This window comes from Rutidosis leptorrhynchoides, chromosome 1 (genome assembly GCF_046630445.1).
Source record: "Rutidosis leptorrhynchoides isolate AG116_Rl617_1_P2 chromosome 1, CSIRO_AGI_Rlap_v1, whole genome shotgun sequence".
In the NCBI taxonomy this organism is placed as follows: domain Eukaryota; kingdom Viridiplantae; phylum Streptophyta; class Magnoliopsida; order Asterales; family Asteraceae; genus Rutidosis; species Rutidosis leptorrhynchoides.
The window spans coordinates 411,646,124-411,660,934 of NC_092333.1; positions in this window are offsets into that span (position 1 = coordinate 411,646,124).

Consider the following 14,811-nt stretch of genomic DNA (forward strand, 5'->3'; position numbering starts at 1 on the left):
TTCTATTTTTGGAAAGTTTCTATTTTTGGAAAATTTCTATATTTGGAAAGTTTCTATTTTTGGAAAGTTTCTATTTTTGGAAAGTTTCCAAATTTAGAAAGTTTTGAAGTTAGGAAAGTTTCCTTGTTTAGAAAGTCAACAGAAGTCAACTGAAAGTCAAAGTCAACCGAAAGTCAACTCAAAAGTCAACCTTGGTCAAACATAGTCAACATTAATTTTAAAAGTGTAAGTTATAATAATAACATAAGTTATAATGTTATTTAAAGTCAAAAGTGTATAATAATGTCTTAACATAAGTTTAATTAAATAAAATGAATTATTAAAGTTAATATAAGTTGAAATGTTATAATTAGTATAACATAAGTATTTAATTAATTAATTAAATATTAATCATAATATAAATATTATTAATTTATAATAAATTTGAAATCATATCATAAGTATTATTAATTAATAATGAATTATTAATCATATCATAAGTTTCTAATTAAAATTATTAAATCATAAGTATTTAATAATTAAATCATAATTAAATAATAATTAAGTCTTATAATAATTAAATAATTATTTAATGTTTATTATAAGTCTTTTAATAATTTCTCAAAAACAAATTTAATACTTATCATAAGTATTTTCCTTTAATAATAAAAGTATTATTAATCATAAGTTTAGTTAAAATATTAATTAAATTATAATTAATAATTAAATGATATAATAAATATTTATATCATAAGTCTTAAATAATAATAATTACTTCTTTTATCATAAGTAATTAATTAATAATGAAATCCATTAATTTTAACATAAGTTTAATCATTAACCATAAGTTTTAAGTTTAAAAGTTCGTCGGGTCGTATCTTGAGCCCCGGGTGTCGGTTTCGGGCAAGCCACATATGCAACTTCACCTACTCAAACCACCCGACACAATTATGAACTCAAGAACACTCCAAGAACAGTCCCTAGGTCTTGGATATCAGCCATGACAACATTTGGGAAATCAATTTACTCAAAACGGTAATTCGGGCACAACGGGTGAACCGTGGCTCGGATTTAGGTGACCCGAACATAACAATTCGTCTCACCATCAGTCCTAACCAAATGACACACCCTAAAGACACCAAGGATGGTCACAAAGTCGGACCCAACCTTGTTCATGCCAAGAACACCTTTCAATCTTTAACAAAAACCAAATTAAGCATATCTAGGGCTCCGGGAATCGAAACGACATGAATCCGGAGTCTAAAATTAATGTCTTGATGAGAGGAAATCATTTATGTACTTTATTTTAACATTCATATCAGTTACAAAGTCAGAATATACGAATCAAACTGCTGTCCAAAATTTACAAACCGAAAACATATGCAAACGAGTAATTTTACGCATCCAAACAACATTACAACAACTAATATACATCATACTAATAATATAAACTCAAAATACAGAAATATAAATAAATATGAAAAGTTCTAGGGTTAGGGTTTATACCCAAATCGAAAATCAAAGAATATGATCGCGTAGAGAACGAAGAGAGGAACACGATTGTATAAACGATTTGATGATCCAAGCAATAAAAAGTGGTGAAGATGGTGATGTATGGTGGTGGTGGCGACGGCCTAAAAGGGAGAGGGAGAGAGGAGAGCTCAAAATAGAATTAGGTTTTGTGTTTTGCAAAATAAAATGGAAAAAGGAAAAATTAAGGGAGTATACTCCCTCCCTTTGTGGACTTCGGCCGAATGGGGGGTGGGGAGTGGGCCCCACTAGCCCGTCTTGCTAAAAGCTCAAGTCCTTGTGGCCTGAAAGCCCGAACGAATCCCGAAACGCGAAAACACGCTTACGCGATTAAAAATCCGGAAAGATAACAAACGCGCGACGAAAAATAAATATAAATACACCTAATAATAATATGACCTTAAAATATCATATTTAAAATATTTAGGATTTAAAAATCCCGAAAGCTCGACCGTTGGTTTAAAAACCGAAAAGATTCGCCGGATGGAAATCCGCGAGACGTAGAAACGTATAAATTAAAATATGAATACATATATTCACATTACACATAATAATTATTATATATATATTATTACAAAAATAATAATATAGGTCATAGAAATGACGTGGCACACTAACAGTTAACGGTCGTTAAATAATTAACGGAAAAAGATAACGGAAAAAGTAGGGTCGTGACAGTACCTCCCCGTTACGGAAATTTCGTCCCGAAATTTAAGCAGGCGCAGGGGTTGACTCGGCATCTGAGAACAAATGCGGATACTTCTGCTTCATTTGGTCTTCACGCTCCCAAGTGAACTCGGGACCGCGTCTAGCGTTCCATCGGACCCGAACAATAGGAATTCTGCTCTGTTTAAGAGTCTTAACCTCTCGGTCCATGATCTCAACTGGCTCCTCAATAAAATGCAATTGCTTGTCAACTTGAAGTTCCTCCAAAGGAATAGTCTGATCAAATTCAGCCAAACACTTCTTTAAGTTCGAAATATGGAAAACATCGTGAACAGCACTGAGTTCTTGTGGCAACTTCAAACGATAAGCCACCGGTCCAACTCTTTCAATGATCTCAAACGGTCCCACGAAACGAGGACTTAACTTCCCTCTTTTACCAAAACGAATAACACCCTTCCAAGGCGAAACTTTTAACATAACACGATCACCAACTTGAAATTCAACATCTTTCCTTCCCTTATCGGCATAACTCTTTTGCCGACTTCTAGCAGTTCTCAACCTTTCTTTAATTTGCACAATCTTCTCAGTAGTCTCGTGAATAATCTCTGGACCTGTAAGTTGAGCATCCCCAACCTCGTTCCAACAAATAGGAGACCTACACTTCCTACCGTACAAAGCTTCAAACGGTGCGGCTTTAATACTTGCGTGATAACTGTTGTTATAAGAAAACTCAGCTAACGGCAAATACTTATCCCACCCATTCCCAAAATCAATCACACAAGCTCGCAACATATCTTCTAATGTCTGAATGGTCCTATCACTTTGACCATCCGTTTGAGGATGATAAGCGGTGCTCATATCCAATCTAGTGCCCAAGGCTTCTTGCAACGATTGCCAAAATCTCGATACAAATCGACTATCTCTGTCGGAAATTATAGAAACGGGAACACCATGCCTCGAAACAATCTCTTTCAAATACAAACGGGTGAGTTTCTCCATGGAATCGGTTTCCCTAATCGGCAAAAAGTGAGCCGACTTAGTGAGTCGATCTACAATCACCCAAATCGCATCATAACCACCCGAAACTCTTGGTAACTTAGTGATAAAATCCATAGTGATACCTTCCCACTTCCACTCGGGAATTTCTGGTTGTACCAACAATCCGGACGGTTTTTGATGTTCAGCTTTGACCTTAAAACAGGTCAAACACTTAGCCACATACGTAGCCACATCACCTTTCAAATTATGCCACCAATACAGCTCCTTAAGATCCTGATACATCTTTCCTGACCCAGGATGAATAGAGTATCTAGACTTATGAGCTTCATCTAGAATTAACTGTCGAAGACCTCCAAATTTCGAAACCCAAAGACGTCCCGCAAAGTACCTAGTACCATCAGCTCGAACTTCAAACTTCTTAGCTACCTTGGCTACATTCTCTTTCACGAAATTCTCCTCCTTTAAGGCTTCTTGTTGTGCCTCAAGAATCTGCCTAACGAGGTTTGATCTAACTGTCATATTCAAAGCTCTAACCCTTCGTGGTTCAGCCCTTTCTTTACGACTCAAAGTATCAGCCACAACATTGGCTTTACCCGGATGATACAAAAGGTCACAATCATAATCATTCAACGTCTCAATCCATCTTCGTTGTCTCATGTTCAAATGTTTTTGATCGAGAATATGTTGAAGACTCTTATGATCGGTGTACACAGTACTCTTAACACCTAAAAGATAGTGTCTCCAAATCTTCAGTGCAAAAATAACAGCTCCCAACTCTAAATCATGAGTTGTATAGTTCTGTTCGTGAACCTTCAACTGACGTGACGCATACGTAATAACCTTCTTTCGTTGCATCAAAACGCAACCATAGCCTTGTCGTGATGCATCGCAATAAACAACAAAATCATCATTACCCTCCGGTAGAGACAATATCGAAGCGGTAGTCAGTTTCTTCTTCAAAATCTGAAAAGCATTCTCCTGTTCATCCTTCCACTCATACTTTTTCCCTTTATGCGTTAAAGCAGTCAGAGGTTTCGCTATACGAGAGAAATCCTGGATGAACCTTCGATAGTAACCTGCCAATCCTAAGAACTGACGAATTTGAGTAGGAGTCTTCGGAGTTTCCCACTTTTCAATCGCCTCAATTTTAGCAGGATCAACTTGTATTCCTTGTTTGCTAACAATGTGACCAAGGAACTGAACTTCTCTTAACCAAAAAGCACACTTAGAGAACTTAGCGTACAACTCTTCTTTCTTTAACAAATCAAGCACTAACCTCAAATGTTCTTCGTGCTCTTCATCACTCTTAGAATAGATAAGAATGTCATCGATGAAAACTATAACGAACTTGTCCAGATAGGGTCTACACACACGGTTCATGAGGTCCATGAACACAGCAGGTGCATTTGTCAATCCGAACGGCATAACAAGAAATTCAAAGTGACCGTAACGGGTGCGAAAAGCAGTTTTTGAAACATCAGATTCTTTAACACGCAACTGATGATAGCCAGAACGAAGATCAATTTTTGAATAAACAGAAGAACCCTGAAGCTGATCGAACAGATCATCAATTCTCGGAAGAGGATAATGATTTTTAACAGTGAGCTTATTCAGTTCAAGATAATCAATGCATAAACGAAAAGAACCATCCTTCTTCTTAACAAACAGAACAGGAGCTCCCCAAGGGGACGAACTAGGACGAATAAAACCTTTGTCTAACAACTCACGGAGTTGACTTGACAATTCTTGAAGTTCAGAAGGCGCAAGACGATAAGGAGCACGTGCTACAGGAGCAGCGCCAGGAACAAGATCAATCTGAAATTCTACCGCGCGTTGCGGCAGAAGGCCAGGTAAATCATCGGGAAACACCTCGGGAAAATCCCTAACAATATGAACGTCATCAACGTTCTTTACTTCCTTACTAGGATCAACAACATGAGCAAGGATAGCATGACAGCCTTTGCGGAGATGTTTACGAACTTTCATACAGCTAATAAGGTTTAACTGTGCGCATTTCTTATCTCCAAAGACCATCAGTGGCTCTCCAATCACATCAGTAATACGAATAGCCTTATCATAACAGACGATCTCGGCACGGTTCGCGGACAACCAATCCATACCAATAACAATATCAAAACTACCAAGTTCAATCGGGATCAAATCTATCTCGAAATCCCTACCACCCAGATTAATGTTACACTTACGATGTACAGTCTTAGCAGTAAGTTCCTTACCATTAGCTACTTCAACAACATAAGTATTGTCTAAGAGAGTTAACGGCGTTTTAATTCTCGGACTTAATTTACTCGACACGAAACTTAAATCAGCCCCTGAATCAAATAGAACATAAACTGATAAATCATTGATTGAGAACATACCAGTAACAAGCTTAGGATCTTCCTCCGCATCCTTAGCATTAATGTTGAACGCTCGGCCGCGTGCAGTCTCTGCAGTCTTCTTGTTGGGACAAGCATCTCGGAAATGCCCCGGCTTCCCACACTCATAACAAACCCTTGGATTACCTCCATTATTCGATTTCCCATTACCGTTACCGTTACCACCTCTATTACCAACATTATTATTATTACCACCAGTCGCGGGAGTAGCAGACCCTGGCAAAAGCACTGTACAATCTTTAGCGATGTGCCCTTGCTTAGAGCACCTCTTACAAGTAACTGTGCAGTAACCATCATGAACTTTATAGCAACGAGGACACACACGCTGATTTCTGTTGTTAGCACCTGAGGTATCCTGTTTCTTCTGCTGATTTTGGTTTTGATTGCGGTTGTTATCCCACTTTTGTTTCCCATTATCAGCCTTCTTGACAACCTCCTCACTACTTTCAACAACTGTAGTCTTGCTTCTTCTCAACACCTTGTCATTAAGTTTGTGGGCCATAGACATAGCTGCCTCAATAGTATGGGGTTCACTGGACTCAACCCCGTGTTCAATCTTCTCGGACAAACCATCAATGTAAGCCTCAATTTTGCGGTCCTCATCCGCATAAACCCTAGGACACAGCAAAGTTAACTCGAAAAACCTTCGTTCATAGGCATCTAACTCGGTGCCATGCATTTTCAAATTCTTGAGCTCAACCTCTAGCTTCTTAAGCTCACCCCGAGGTCTATAGCGGGTGATCAATCTTTCCTTAAAATCATTCCAGGCCAAACCATAAGCTACATCGCTTCCCAAACTACTAACCAGATTGTTCCACCATGTCAAGGCACTATCCTTGAGAGTGCAACTAGCGAAACTAACTTTGTCCTCTTCACGGACCCGACTGACCCTGAAAATAGGTTCGATTTTCTCGAACCAACGAGTAAGCCCTATTGGTCCTTCCGTACCACTGAATTCTTGGGGTCGACCAGCCATAAAAGTTTTGTGGGAGCATCCCACCTGGTTGTTGTTCACATTGGCGTTAACATTAGCATTTGCTGCCATAGCAGCAGCAATTCCTTCATTGATCAGGCGTTGCATACGCGCTTCAGTGGACTCTCTTGGAGGCATGATCTTCAAAATAGAATAACACATCCGTTAGTACCAAGAATAATACTAGTGTCATAAAGGAATAGATCAAAACACAAAAAGACTAACCATTAAGATATTAGTCAACTAACACTATGAGTAATAACATGACAGTTATGATTGTTATAGAAATAACCATCACATGCATACATATTTTATGATAACATCATACAACATACATAGCACCTAACATACATGAACATATATTACGCATAATATAACATGCCAAGAGCCACAACATCAGAAATAAAACATGATAATGATAATAGATGTCATAAAAATAACCATCCATACATAATGAAAAATATCCCATAACAAAATCTTAATAAAATCCTCGGCAAAACGCCGTACATAACCCAAAATGTATGTATAAAAAGGACATTAAGTCTGATGAAATAGATAATCAATATGAATAATCACATCACATTCGCTTAGAGCGGGTGTGATAAGCTGGTCCAGCATGAGTCTCAGCAGGATCCTCATACTTACGCAACTTCCCTTTCACAACATCCAACTCTTCCTTCAACACACGAACAGTGCTCTCGAGAGCCTCGAACTTAGCATTAACTTCTCGATCACGCTTGCGGTTCGCATCCTCAACCCTATGCTTGAAAGTGATAAAGTTACCCATGTCGGCACGGATTTCGTCCATAACTTCATTATGTGGCAAGGTGCGCAAACAATCACTAAGGGCGTTAATACGTGTCACCTCATTATAAGCCCGGTTCATATGAGTAATGGTAGAAAAATAGTAATGAACAGGATCATCGATCTCTGGTTGATTAGCACGACGTCTGGCAGGAGACGGTGGAGCAGGAGCAGCAACAGAGTTATCGCTCGAAGTCGACATCTGCAAACAGCAAAACCGCAAACCACATACCAAAAGATATAAAAGCTAATAATATAACTTATACGAAATGAAATGCATATTAATGCTATAGCAAAAAGGTCGGGCTGTAGACTAGACTCTAATGCACCCTAATAACCACGGGTTGACCACATTAAGACCGCCTAGTTCCCTACAACCAGAGCTCTGATACCACATGTGACGACCCCGTCAAAACACTTAACGGATCCGTCAGTTGGTCCCATAGCTTGATCGGACTTAAATGAATTAAATAAACAAAGTTGCATTCTTTTATTTCAAAAGTTTTCCCAAAAAGGAAACAAACCAAAATATGTAGTTTAAAACAACCCAACATATTAATAATCCAAAAGTTGACACAAAACATTGCCAACAAACCCACAATTTAAATTATCCAAAAATAGAATGCAAGCTTAAGTTTCATAAATAGTTTCAATAAAATCTGCCCAAATGCATGCAGACTCTTCTAACGACAGCGGAAGCATCAAATAACTCAAGTACCTGTGAAAACATGCAAGTAAACTGTCAACACAAAGGTTGAGTGAATTATAGGTTTAAATAAATAAGTAAACTTTAGACCACAAGATTTAAAAATGTTAGAAAACATTAAACATTATTCCATTATCAATGAGCCACCTGGTAACCACTTAACCCTTTATTTACCCTTGCCAAACACAATAAAAATATACAGTTGGACAGTGTATCTACAACAAATTACGAAGTACTAAACATTCCGATTATAAATTGCTAGCGCGACTAGCTCGAAATGGGGTTGTCAAACCCGATAGATCTATCCGTAGGATTCGCGTTCACCAGTAGAAACCAATGATTACAGTTACCAGACTAGGGAATATTTTTGTCCAACTCACAATGAATAATTAAATTTAACTGTTACTTGTGTCTAACCGTAAATAAAAATCTGCATGTAATCACATCCCAAAAATATACTTTGAAAAGTATGTAAAAACGGGACTATAACTCACCTTAATTAGCAACCGAAGAAATCTCACAATCAAGCGAACAGCAAGTAAAGTAAAGTGATCAAGAAAGATCACAACGCCGACCTATAAATAAAGCAGGTCGAAATAAATAACTAACTTAGGCCAAGTCTTAGTATGATAGCTATTGTACATGTTGCAAGTAGGCATAGAACATTACTCAGCAAGCATCGGTTTGATTGGAACAGCATAAGGACACACACTTTCTATTTTTAGAAAGTTTCTATTTTTAGCAGGTTTCCATTTTTGGAAAGTTTCTATTTTTGGAAAGTTTCTATTTTTGGAAAATTTCTATATTTGGAAAGTTTCTATTTTTGGAAAGTTTCTATTTTTGGAAAGTTTCCAAATTTAGAAAGTTTTGAAGTTAGGAAAGTTTCCTTATTTAGAGAGTCAACAGAAGTCAACTGAAAGTCAAAGTCAACCGAAAGTCAACTCAAAAGTCAACCTTGGTCAAACATAGTCAACATTAATTTTAAAAGTGTAAGTTATAATAATAACATAAGTTATAATGTTATTTAAAGTCAAAAGTGTATAATAATGTCTTAACATAAGTTTAATTAAATAAAATGAATTATTAAAGTTAATATAAGTTGAAATGTTATAATTAGTATAACATAAGTATTTAATTAATTAATTAAATATTAATCATAATATAAATATTATTAATTTATAATAAATTTTAAATCATATCATAAGTATTATTAATTAATAATGAATTATTAATCATATCATAAGTTTCTAATTAAAATTATTAAATCATAAGTATTTAATAATTAAATCATAATTAAATAATAATTAAGTCTTATAATAATTAAATAATTATTTAATGTTTATTATAAGTCTTTTAATAATTTCTCAAAAACAAATTTAATACTTATCATAAGTATTTTCCTTTAATAATAAAAGTATTATTAATCATAAGTTTAGTTAAAATATTAATTAAATTATAATTAATAATTAAATGATATAATAAATATTTATATCATAAGTCTTAAATAATAATAATTACTTCTTTTATCATAAGTAATTAATTAATAATGAAATCCATTAATTTTAACATAAGTTTAATCATTAACCATAAGTTTTAAGTTTAAAAGTTCGTCGGGTCGTATCTTGAGCCCCGGGTGTCGGTTTCGGGCAAGCCACATATGCAACTTCACCTACTCAAACCACCTGACACAATTATGAACTCAAGAACACTCCAAGAACAGTCCCTAGGTCGTGGATATCAGCCATGACAACATTTGGGAAATCAATTTACTCAAAACGGTAATTCGGGCACAACGGGTGAACCGTGGCTCGGATTTAGGTGACCCGAACATAACAATTCGTCTCACCATCAGTCCTAACCAAATGACACACCCTAAAGACACCAAGGATGGTCACAAAGTCGGACCCAACCTTGTTCATGCCAAGAACACCTTTCAATCTTTAACAAAAACCAAATTAAGCATATCTAGGGCTCCGGGAATCGAAACGACATGAATCCGGAGTCTAAAATTAATGTCTTGATGAGAGGAACTCATTTATGTACTTTATTTTAACATTAATATCAGTTACAAAGTCAGAATATACGAATCAAACTGCTGTCCAAAATTTACAAACCGAAAACATATGCAAACGAGTAATTTTACGCATCCAAACAACATTACAACAACTAATATACATCATACTAATAATATAAACTCAAAATACAGAAATATAAATAAATATGAAAAGTTCTAGGGTTAGGGTTTATACCCAAATCGAAAATCAAAGAATATGATCGCGTAGAGAACGAAGAGAGGAACACGATTGTATAAACGATTTGATGATCCAAGCAATAAAAAGTGGTGAAGATGGTGATGTATGGTGGTGGTGGCGACGGCCTAAAAGGGAGAGGGAGAGAGGAGAGCTCAAAATAGAATTAGGTTTTGTGTTTGCAAAATAAAATGGAAAAAGGAAAAATTAAGGGAGTATACTCCCTCCCTTGGTGGACTTCGGCCGAATGGGGGGTGGGGAGTGGGCCCCACTAGCCCGTCTTGCTAAAAGCTCAAGTCCTTGTGGCCCGAAAGTCCGAACGAATCCCAAAACGCGAAAACACGCTTACGCGATTAAAAATCCGGAAAGATAACAAACGCGCGACGAAAAATAAATATAAATACACCTAATAATAATATGACCTTAAAATATCATATTTAAAATATTTAGGATTTAAAAATCCCGAAAGCTCGACCGTTGGTTTAAAAACCGAAAAGATTCGCCGGATGGAAATCCGCGAGACGTAGAAACGTATAAATTAAAATATGAATACATATATTCACATAACACATAATAATTATTATATATATATTATTACAAAAATAATAATATAGGTCATAGAAATGACGTGGCACACTAACAGTTAACGGTCGTTAAATAATTAACGGAAAAAGATAACGGAAAAAGTAGGGTCGTGACATAGGGTTTCACCAAGAACATAAGATCTAGACTTTTTAGTCTAAGGTCTTCAATATTTAGCTAATATCTAAGTTCTATAACTTAAGTTCTTGCTTATTTAGTTTGAATCAAAGTTTATAGCTTAATAGAACTTGTACTTGTGTCGAAAGTAAGAACTTGATGTAATTTTGGTTCATCATCTTGCTCAAACTCTCAAATGAGTTGTATTTCATTTCTTAGTCTTGAATTTGTGTGTTTATATTTAAAACTTGGTTAAAGTGATGTTAATACATCAAGATTTGTACACTTGAGGCTTATACGCATCAAGGATGAGAACCGTGATGAGCATCAAACACCAAGAAACCCACCGGAGCACTTGTTTTCTGTTTTTCAGGGTCTGATCAGACTCCTGGTACTTCTGGAAAGTTAGTTTCCAGATAGTTCAGTTCGGTTAGATGACTTTTCGTGTAAGACTCGCCTAAATCCGATATACGGTATAGGATTTATAGCCTTTCGAAAATCACTACGCCTTCGTAACGACGTGCTGAAATTTCTGACCTACTCGCGCTTGAACCGTCGCCACGGTCAAACGACATCGAGTTAGGATCTGAAAATTTGGTAGCGGTAAGAGGACTCACATACGGAGCCTTGGCCACTGACCGCAGGCCATTTCAGTTTGTATAGAGGTCGTAGCAGCTGATCGAAGTCAGCCCTTTGATTTGAGATCTATTCTTGTTGAAAACTTACTTTATCTTTTACGTATGATGATGATGATGATACTTAAGACTTAACTTATTTACTTTTAAACTTTTGGGGGCGATTTACTGACTTAGTTACCTTTGACTTAGGTTGAGGACCTTTCGGACCGACTTACTGCTTGCTTACTTATTCGTATCGACTTTACCGCACATTCACTGTGAGTTATAGTTCCCTTTTTTACTTTAACTATTTTTGGGACTGAGAATACATGCACTTTTTATGTTTTAACATACTAGACACGAGTACTTTAACTTTATATATATGTGTGGGTGACATAACGGCATAAACTTTCCCCTTAGCTCGGTAACGTTTAGTCATTGGTTTATGAACCGGTGAACGCGAATCTTATATATGGATCCATAGAGTTTGACATCTCCACACGGGCTAGTTGCGCTAGCATTTAACGGGTGTTTAATACTACGTCTATTTTTACGCACTCGCCAAGTGTACTTTTAGGGGGTGATATATTATTTTACATTAAGTTAGTTACCAAGTGCCCACGGTTAAGCATATACTTTTCATTCTATTTGGAATACGAAATCTCGTGGTCTACATTACATTGTTGATTACAATAAAACTATAGCTCACCAACATTCGTGTTGACATTTTAAAGCATGTTATTTTTCAGGTGCTTAGACGTTTGTTGCTTCCGCTGTATTAGACTCGTTGTTATAGACTTGCTGTGTTAGACTTCCGCTGCATTGCTTAGAGATGTCTCAATCATGGAACTTTTACTTTGCATTCAAAACTTATGTTACATTTGAACTATGGTTTTTGTAATGAGCTTAGTGTCACGTACTTATGTTAACGCTTTCTATTCGTAGAACATTTGACGTTGGTAAAAACGTTATCTTTTTATGAATGCAAACTTGTTTTAAAACAGCATGTAGTGTTGTAACCGTGTAATGGGCATGTTGTTGATGATCTGTACACATTGATTTTGTACGGGGCATCACACTGGTGATGAAGAGTAGGTTGGGATATGGATTTGATTTTCATTAATTGGTTGATTTTGATTATGACCAAGCCCAACACCAGGCCCAACTTCCACATTTTCTTTATTGTTAACACTAATGTTCTCCACTACATTGGGCTTGTTTTTATCATCATCCACCCCATTACATTTGGGCTCTTCTGTCGGCCCATTTTTAATATTAGGTTCTATCGGCCCAACGCCTAACCAGTATTAGGTCCAACTGGCGGGATATTATCAAACCCTAGCCCACAATCATCGTTTGGTGAGGTATTGACCTTATGTACTCCCATATCATCCTCGATTATTGCGATCGACTTTTCATGAGCAGTTTCCTCTACCGAATCATTACCGCATGCCTTTTCGTCCTCATATTTATCCATATTAAATGAATGCTCGATTCTTCTGAACGATGCATTAGTTCCAATGCACCTAGACCCTTGGTCTTCTACCCTAGTCTGATTTATCGCAGCCGGAATGTCTTGAACATCCGGTGAACTATGGTTTTTCGGTTGTTCTAGGTTATCAAATTGATCGCCATTATTGATTGAAACATTTTCACTTTCAGTTTCCCACTCGCTAGCACAATTTGACTAGTTATCCACATGGAAGATATCTCTAGGATCTTCAAACACATTAACATAAAAGCACCCTTCTTCAATTTTAATTTGAATCAACTCACGAATTAGGTTTGGACCCATGACCTTTACTAGTACCCGACCATAATCAAGATGTTGATCACCTTGTAACGTGCAGTTTTTTGTATCGAATATTGTTCCCCACCACGATGCAATTTTCCTAAATGTGGATTCCTGCCAACTGGATACCGGAACACCCATAATAGATAGCCATGTTAGTCGTCCGGGGTTTTTTGTTGTAGCCCCCCATTTTTTTATTCCAGTAAACCAATTTCTGATATTATGGCAATCATCATCAAGTAAAGTTTTTGCCATACCTTCACTTCCACAAATGAGCATCACATCTAAACCTCCAAGAAATTTTATGTCTACATCTCTTAACCCTTCCACTTCACATATTGTTCGAAGTTGTGATAAAACTTCAATGTTTTTCATCTCCCCAACAATGGCATTCTTAAGATAAACCAAGTTGTGGTTATTCCCGTCCAGTATGACGAGCGTTTTCTTGCTCATATTTTTTATAGGCTGCTCTTGAGATGATTTACCCATGTTAGATTTACGCACCCACCTTTGGTTCTCATTATAATTCTTATTGCCCACAAACACATTGAACCCCCTGTAGTCCGTATATGAATTAAGATTGATGCAAGGTTTCAGAGTGTGATTTGCTACATTACCCGGATTATTGACTACTTTGGCTTCTTTGTGTGCATGTGATTGTTTCTCATTACCTTCTTATTTCCTTTCATTGGTCTTGAACGCTTTTAGTGGCCATTCATCAACAAAGATGTTATTGAGCCTCCTGAGGAAACAATCTTCATCATTAATCCCTTCAAATCTGAGGAAAGCGAACCTTCGACCGTTTTGTAACATTTTTCTTGCAATATATACATCCCTAATGCCACCGTGAGGCTTGAAAAATTTCCAGAAATCTGGAACACTCCAAGATTCAGGGAAGTTGTAAACTATGAACGATAAAACCATTGAGTTACCTGATCTCGCGAACAACCCTGATAAGTGTTACCATTGTACTTCTCATGAATACCCGTTTCCTGATGTTTATCATTTACTCTCGATTTGCTTCGGTTTCTTTTGTTCACAGTTTGCCACTCACCCTCTCTTTCTCTCTCCATTTTCTCTTTCACACACTTGAGCTTATGAAAATTCACGTTTTTAATGACTGTAAATTGATAGTTTTATTTTTAAATTGCTGTCCACCCAACCGTTTAGTCTAAGTTTTATCACGAGTCACATAATACAATTTTTAAGCCCTTTATAATGTAACACTTTTAAATGAAATTAACGGGACATGAAAAGTCACACAAAATGAGGGACACACGATACGAATCACCGTACCACTTGCCACACTCACCCGTATTCTTTTTCGGGCTGTTCGGAACGTTTTTAGAATGTTTTCGCGACATTTTCAAGGCTGATTTTCGTGATAGTTTCAGAAATATT